The following is a 9,251-nucleotide window of genomic DNA, read 5'->3' as shown; positions in this document are numbered from 1 at the left end:
GGGATGGAGAATTATTCTTCTGGTTCAACACCCATATCAAAAGGTGACAAATTGAGCCTAAATGATTGTCCACAAAACAAAGTTGACAAAGCACAGATGAGTGCTTATCCATATGCATCAGTTGTTGGCAGCTTGCAGTACGCACAAACTTGTTCATGTCTGAATATTTCCTTCGCAGTAGTGATGCTTGATAGATTCCAGTCTAATCCAGGCATATCCCATTGGAAGGCTGCTAAGAAAGTCTTGCGGTATTTGTAATGGACAAAAGACTATATGTTGATGTATCAGAAAGTTGATCACCTCAAGGTCTTTAGCTACTCAGATGCGGACTTAGGAGGATGCCTTGATAGTAGAAAGTTTACTACTGGGTATGTCTTCTTACTTGTTGGGGGAGCGATCTCTTGGAGGAGTGAGAAGCAAACGACCACTGTTGCTCACACCATAGAGACATAATTCATAGCATTGTACGAGACTACTTCGCAGGCCATATGGTTGAAGAACTTCATATCACAGTTAAAGGTGATCGATTCTATCGAGAAGCCACTGAAGGTCTACTATGATAATGAATCTGCAATGTCCTTTTCGAACAACAACAAAAGTACTATGTCATGCAAGCATATGAAGCTAAAATATTTTATTGTTAAAGAAATGACAGAGAATCATCTAGTGCATATTGTTAATATTGGTACCAAAGAGATGATTGTTGATCCTCTTACTAAAAGGCTAGCACCGGGATTATATTCTGAACATGTATCGAGGATGAGCTTGTTAAACTCTTTTTGACACATGCACATGAATAAAGTGATCACATACAGTTTATTGATTCTCATTATGATTGTTGTTAATGTCATAAGGATTAGTGATTTAATTAAAGATCTCTAGAATAGAGCATAATGAGAATCATCCCCGTTTGAACCAAACTACTCTCTCTCTCTCCCAATTTTTTACACAGTTGACAGCATGAAAATAAGAACTTGATTTCTATGTTAAAATCACATAACATTGCCTCAATTGAGTCAACACCATTAAGTGCATGTCAGAATGTTTAGATTGGTATTATTATATTATTTAAATAACTGTGAGTCTGTGACTACTATGGGGACCGGAAGCACAAGGAGCTTTTACCCAATCCGGCGGCCTTATCGCTTTCCACGGTGCTTATGTAATCATAATATATAATCCATCAGTTTGATTCATTAGTTTATATGGTCATCTATAAAATATATTCTTGGAAAACTTACATCCACCAAATCAATGGAAGTTAACGTCATAGGGACACATTCCTGCGTATATATGGATGTGTGGAATTGTTCCAATGGATGCAACATTGGTACAGAGGGTGAACCAAGTTTATGAAAGAGACTCGGATCAAGTTTAGGCATTAGCTTGGCCAGTATGTGCCGAGCAGCATGACATTGAGACTACTGCACACCGCTTTCTTGAATGTGAATGGGTTAAGGTGTTACACAAGGTTTTTTGAGATATAGATTTGTCTATGCAATTTTTTAGCCCACGCGATTTGTTTCTCTGTAGGTCGCAACATGGGGTTAGGGGAAAAAGGAATATGAATGGAAGTGTTGGGTCATCACCATGTGAAAGCATGTCTGGGTTGAGCCTCATATCCATCTGGACGTTAACTTGACCAACTTGTTGTGAGGTTCATGGAATGCTGTTATGTGATTGGCCTATATAACATAAGCAAGCCCCACATACTGTAACTATACAAAGCATAGAAAAAAAATATATAGAAGTGTTTTTATCAACAAAGTGCCATATATATGTTCAGATAGATGAAAATTTGAAAATATTTCAGCTTTTAGGATTCTATTAGCTTTTGAAATTGCCAAGATAACTTTCAAAACATTACCAACATTTGTAACATATACTGTATTGAGATAAAACAGGCAAAGGAGATTATACTGAGTAAACCCTCATAATTAACTTCAGGCGCGTGGCAGAAGATGGCTTATCTTTCAAGCTCACTTCCCACATGAAACCGTGGTTCACAAGAACAGCAACGAACCTGGACAATTGGGCCAAGCTGTCCATATCATGGGCTTATCATAGTGCACACCCATTAATCGTCATACTCCAACGTTACAGTTGAAAGGAAGGGTGGGCTCGGTGGCTCCAACTCTGGACTCCACCACCACTTACCATGGACTACCTATTGGCTAAGTTGGCGGTGGATAGGCCAAGCTAGCTCATGCCTTGTTATCTCGACACAATCTTTAGTCTCATAGTTTTTTTTTCTTTTTTCTTTTTGTATAAGAACGAGGAAACTTGTCTGAGGTGTCAGGACTGTTCTGAGTGGGTACTAATCCCACATGGATCATTCTTTTGTTTAGATAGATAAACCTTGGGTTCGCCACTAGGAAGCTGTTCCATCAGTTCAGTTACATTCATCACCCATCTTTATGATGCAAGTTGCTTTGATCAAATCGGACCCTATTAAAGAGTTCAGTATGGTTGCTCCAATAAGAATAAACTCTTGGGTCGTATTTTTCTCAATGAAAAAATATGATTTCTTAAATCAACAATTTTCTTTTTTATAAACCGTTGATTTTTGAATCACCAAAAAATCCTGCACATAAGTCAGGTTTCCGTTAAATCTCGATCTTCATTAAACCAATGTCGATCTTCATTAAACCAATGATGTATATCACATCTATGGAGTCCAATTTGATCAAAACAAGGATGACTTTGGGGAAGATTGGATCCAATTTCATTTCCCATTGCTTTAATACGAGTGTGTGCACAGGAAATTGTGTGTGCTTTGAGTAGGGCAGGTAAACGAGCAGAACAGCTCGTGACTCAGCTCGGTTTGGCTAGTCACCAACTCATTTGTCACCGGTTCGTATAGTTGGTGAGCCGAGCCCGAACACAAGGTGTTCAGCTCGGCTCGACTCGATAGTGCTCGTATAGATAAAATATATATTTTTATGGATAATATATATTTTATGTAATATATATAAAAAGAATAATGCATAAAATATATAAAAAAAGGATGAATGAAAATATATATAAAATATAGACTATTAATTATAATTTATAAAAAATTATATATATTTTCAAGTATAATATATAAATATAAATATAAATATATATATATATATATATATATACTATGTATAAATAACATGGAATGTTTTTACATGAGCTGGCTCGGCTCATCTCATTCGGTAACGAATCATTCAGTAACGAGCCGAGCTTGAGTTTGTCTCGGTTAAACATGAACAAGAGCCAAGCCACGAGCGCAATCCACTAGTAAACGAGCCGAGCCCGAACATTCCCTGTTCTGTTCGTTCAGCTTGTTTACCAGCCCTAGCCCTGAGTAACAGGCTACAGACCACAAGTAAATAATCTTCTTGTTTGCCCAAAGCCTGCCTGCAATTTTCACTCCGCATGGCTTTGGCTTTTTCTGTATATACATCTAAAACTAAGTTCCCCCAAATTAGAAATTTAATAAAAATATCGGTTCAGCCACTAATACATCATGGGCTTTTGGATTTGTACATTTATGCACTGAATCTCATCATTAGCATTAGTTGGTAAGATTTGATTGATTTCCACACCGAGACCTAATTTTTGGAAGGTGGACCAGACCATGCGTTGGACCAGGTGGAAAACTGGGACCATGTCTGGATATGAGTGGAAATCCTTTCCTATTTTTTCACTCAAACCTACGGGTGGCAATCGGGTCGGGTTGGAGGGTCAGCATACCTCAACACGAACCCGACCCATTTATTAAATGGGTCGGTTGTGGCAAACACGAACCCAACCCATTTATTAAACAGGTAACTTGACACGACACGGTTAACCCGTTTAATAAACGGGTCGGGTAAACGGGTTGATGGGTGGGTTCTGGTAAACGTGTAAACGGGTTGGCGGGTCAGGTTCGGGTAAACGGATTGGCGGGCGGGTTCGGGTAAACGTGTAAATGTGTAAACGGGTTGGCGGGTGGGTCAAGGTCGGGTAAACGGGTTGGTGGGCGAGTTGGCAGGTCGGGTTCGGGTAAATGGGTTGACCCGCCCGCCTAACCCGTTTATTAAATGGGTCAACCGGGTTGGCATACCCCTAACACGAACCCAACCCGTTTAATAAACAGTTTAGGCGGGTCAACCCGTTTACGATACGAACCCGTTTAAGCCAAACCCGAACCCGGCTAAGAAGCGGGTTGGCAGGTGGTGTCAGATTTTGCATACCAACTGGGGTTCAGCTTTTCTGGTGGGAGCACGTCACCTTGTATTGGGATGTTGCATGTTCAAAACCCAATGGTATATATATATATATATATATATATATATATATATATATATATATATATATATATATATATATATATGAAAGGCAAGGTAGGGTTAGGCAGAACAACAGCTAGCCACCCCAAAACTTTGTATAACTGGTAAGGGGTCTGCCTAACCCCAGCTTGCCTATCAAAAAGAAAAACATTGCAGCATATTGCAAACTTGATAATTGTAAACAATTTGGAAAGCACGAACTTGGTCACATTTGTAACACCAACCATGCGCTTGTTGCACGTTCTTCCAACTAAATATAAACTTGCCATGGATGCTAGAAACTTGGTGCACCAACTTGATTAAAAAAACATCACTCTTTTTTATAAGAAACAGTTCATCGGAACACTTGAAGACTAGATTAACGAGGTCCACACACCCCACTTCTTATAAAGATGGAAGACCAACTTGGTCACTCGGACTGCCAAAATTGTAAATTGAAGCATGAGTGTTTGTTGTGAACTCCTCGAAACTAATCAAAGTCCTTGGGGATAATCATTCAAGCAGGTCGATTTTTTCAATTTAGTGTACCCACTTGATGGAATGTATATGCACTTTTTCACTAAAAACTAGACCCAAGATATCTATGAGCAAAGGCCAAGTGAGATGCTAATCTACCCAATATCATAAAAAGTTGAGCCCACCGGGAAGACAAACCTGTGCTGCTTGATTCTGTGGATAAATTTGGGAACTTGAGACACTGCACCTAGCTGCATCGACAGGATGGTACTGCCACGATGGTGGTGCTATCGTTATCGGTGACACCTTATCCTGGCGCTGTTACTAGTGCTGCTTTAATACCGTCATTGTCATCATCATTGTCATTATGGACTCGATCCTCATTAGCCATTATTCGTCATCGCGTGCTCACGTACAGACACATGTATCATAGTCACAAATATTCCCAACAAATCCACCTTTTTTTATTTTATCGAGCTAAATTTTCATATGAAAATGCTGATAAAATAACTATAAATTGAATTTGTATGATGTATATATATCAAGAATCCATTTATTTTTTTTTTGAAAGAAGAACAATTCATATCAAGAATCCATTTAGAAAAACATCATTTTTTATGAAACTTTGAAAACCAAGTTTTACAAGGATTTATCTTTTCCCCCACAAAATAAAACACATTGTTTTAGGACACAGGAAGTTACATTTAGAAACTTTCAAAGAACTGTAATATGCGTCCAAATTTATTAGATCTTTGGTTCAAATCATTCAATCTTGGATCCAAATCATACAATTTGAGATTGACGAGAAGTTGGTCAATGATGCTCAAGCACATACTTGCTTTGAGTGCTTATGTATTTTTCTATTGGTATTTGTAGATTGATCACAAGTTGAAACATGGTTAGAGAAGAATGGGTAAACCACCCTCGGGATCAGAGACCTGGTCACGCAAGCTATGTCTACCATACTTACGATCGCTTTTTTGGTGGTGTAAACCCGTGGCACATCCCTTGCTCCCATGGATTCACATTTCTTGGGCATGAGCAAAGATCATAATGTCCTTGCCCCTTCTTATATGCAAAGGGCTGATGCCCGTGGGAGTGGAACCCTGACCACCTGTCTAGCGGCCAAGGCCCTATCCCACTACACCAAACCCCTTAGGTGAGGTTCAATATGATTGCACAAATATTTATGCATTAAGCACCTGATCACCCTCCATCTTGGGGACAGGGTCTATCAGGTGTGAGACCCAAGACTTGATGGAGGGCGATGGGGGTGCTTAATGCACAAATTTTTGTGCAATCATATTGCACCCGATCCTGACTCACCCCTTAAGGCTATGGTTCAAGCACTTTTGTGTCTTGAACTTATACTGATCGCTAGAATGCTTTAATTGCATACAACACTTCCCTTCCCCTTGATGTCTATCATGATGATACGAGTGTGTTTCAATGTACCTTGATTAGATCCTCAATACTTATGTCACTTCATCCTTGCAGAGATTTCACCATCTTTGTCTCATTGGTTTGCTACTAGGATGCTTTAAATAGTTAATTATCCACTCAACTGCAGTCATGATAACTTGTGCGTGCTAGACTTTCATAAGCAATTGCAATAGTTGGGTCCATTTATATCCTAGCATAGTTGATACTATCACACAAGTTTGTACTCAAATCCATGTAACTGTTTAATTTAAAAGGAGATCTTCTATAATTTCTCGCATTTGAAGGGTCATTTCTTTGTTTTATCTAATCATTAATAACTTGTTAATAGATAATAGTAGATATAAACAATGCTGGTAGAGAGTCTTGTTAAAACCAAGAAATATAGACTTGCCTGCCATGTTAACTTGATTTTCAATGTCTACATATATTACTCCAAAAAGAGCCTCATGTTTTTTCTAAAATGCATTTCAAAACCCAGCTTTTCATTGAAAGTTTCAAAGAAAGACCTCAGTTGGAGCAATGCAGGTTAAGTATGACTTGCATATAATAAAATTACTGGCCGATCATATTCCACAATAAAATAGTCAAAAACACACCTTTTCAAACCAAAGGTTAAAAATTGATGTTTAATATAAATATTAACCATGAAAATAACTTTGGATCTGTATTTGAAAGTTTCAGGGGAAGGTTGAGTCCTAAAATGATCTCTTCGATCAAAAAATATGAGACTATTTGGATATGAGGCGAGAGGCAGGATTATAAATGAAATATTCCTTTTTATAAAATAAAACCAGAGCTAAACCTGTGTACATTATTTGCCTTTTTGTTTTCAAACTCATTTTTTGTGCTGTGTTCTTATCCATCTTTTGGAATGCAAAACATTGTCAACTCACTCAAAACACAGCCATCCTTTTACAAAAAATTATGAAAACACAATTAAAGAATTATCAAAACCAAGCATGCTTCTTTCTGTTTATAAGCATCTTACCCATTTTCTCTTTAAGGAAAAGAAAGAAAAACCAACCGGGGGGCTTCGACTGTCTGGTAGGAGCAGTTCGTGCAAGTCACCATGTGATTAGACATTGCAAGTTAGAACCCCACTAGTATATGGGTGGGTGCATAACTGCCTGGTAGTATGAACAGGCCTCTGGCCTGTTTGAGTTAGCTTAATGCTATTTGTAAAAGGGAAGGGGCCCTAATTTTTCCCAGCTCTGTTACAGAAAAAAAAGAAAGAAAAAGCTGCACACAAACAAATTCTGTCTCACAGATTGTATTGTATCAGTTCTTCCTCCAAGAACGGATCAAGTGATATGCCAAAACGCATTTCTTCTTTATTTTGACATCTGCACCATTCATCCTGGTGATCAATAATAACAGCTGTTGGGGGATGAACTGTGGGTGGTAGAGATGTCAAAACACCAACAAAACTTGCTTTGGCATATCACCTGATCCGTGCTCTTTTTTCCAATTCTAGCAAGCATTAGAGATCACTCTCGAATCTCGATCAATTCCATAAGGATATGAGCGTTTGGTGTGGAAGCTGTCGAAGTTAAGTTGAAAGAGGACAGCACAGCCGAGAAGTGACAGTTATTGGTCCCAAGTGTGAAGTCTGGCAATCACATGGCACAACAGCACTCACTTCTTATGCACTTTGAAAGTGCTAACACCACTGGCTTACACCAAATCTCTCTTTATGCCTAATCATTGATTTTGTACCGTAGACAACATACATGTGTATATGAGAACATATTAAGCCCCATTTCTCGTTCTGCCCCATAGGTTTTAAGTGTTTTATGATAGATCTAAATCATTAAATGTGTTTAGCGTGCTCGATTTAGTGAGAATCGACTCTTGGATTGTGTTTTTTCCATGAAAAAACAAGTTTTTCTGAGCCGAGAAAAATTGATACCTTCTTAGCCATTGATTTTGGATCACGAAAAAACCTGTAAGATTCCGGTGATCCAAAAGCCGGTTCACACTAAACAAAACCTACAGATCACATCTACCGTTTAGATGTGAGAAAAAATACTTAAAACTACAATTTTTGAAAGAGCCTAACTAAAAAGAGGGCCTGAACGCATTCATATATATATATATATATATATATATATATATATATATATATATATATATATATATATATATATATATATATACCCACCAAGTCTAGTCAGCAGCCGAATATCCGTCCTGGTGGATCAAGGGCTGACAATCCTCCGTTGAAAAGAGATTTGTGGAACTTGGTGTCCATAAGATGGTGATGGGTTTACAAAGTACACTCCAGTTCCTTAAATGAATGAGGTGTTTTTTTTAAATCGTACCAAAAGAATGATCAAACTTTCCATCTAAATAATAACTTAGGTATCCCAAAGCAAGTTGTCCTAAGCGAAAAAGATTGTATCATCTGCTAAAAATGAGCAGCTCCTACATATGTGTTTAACCATGCCCAGAAGTAGGGGTGGCAATCCGGTCGGGTTGGCCGGTCAGCATACCTCAACACGAACCTGACCCGTTTATTAAACGGGTCGACTGTGGCAAAACACGAACCCGACCCATTTATTAACTAGGTAACCCGACACAACACTGTTAACTTGTTTAATAAATAGTTCGGGTCAGGTAAATGGGTTGGCGGGTCGGGTTGGGTAAACGGGTTGGCGGACAGGTCGGGGTTGGGTAAACGGGTTGGTGGGTTGGGTTCGGGAAAACGGGTTGACCCGCCCGCCTAACCCATTTATTAAATGGGTCAGCCGGGTTGGCATACCCCTAACACGAACCTGACCCGTTTAATAAACAGGTTAGGCAGGTCGACCCATTTATGACACGAACCCATTTAAACAAAACCCGAACCCGATTAAGAAGCGGGTCGGGTTGGCGGGTAGTGTCACATTTTGCCACCCCTACACAGAAGGATGAAACCTTTATGTTCCTCTAGAAAGAGACAACGAGAAAGAGCCTCAATGACCGTAAGAAATAGGTAGGGGAAATGGGGTCACCCTGACTAAGCCCTCTTGTACTGCCAAATTGCTTCCCAGACTCGTCATTGATGACAAC

Source organism: Nuphar pumila, chromosome 13 (genome assembly GCF_984573655.1).
Source record: "Nuphar pumila chromosome 13, dmNupPumi1.hap1.1, whole genome shotgun sequence".
NCBI lineage: Eukaryota > Viridiplantae > Streptophyta > Magnoliopsida > Nymphaeales > Nymphaeaceae > Nuphar > Nuphar pumila.
This window is presented reverse-complemented; position numbering follows the sequence as displayed.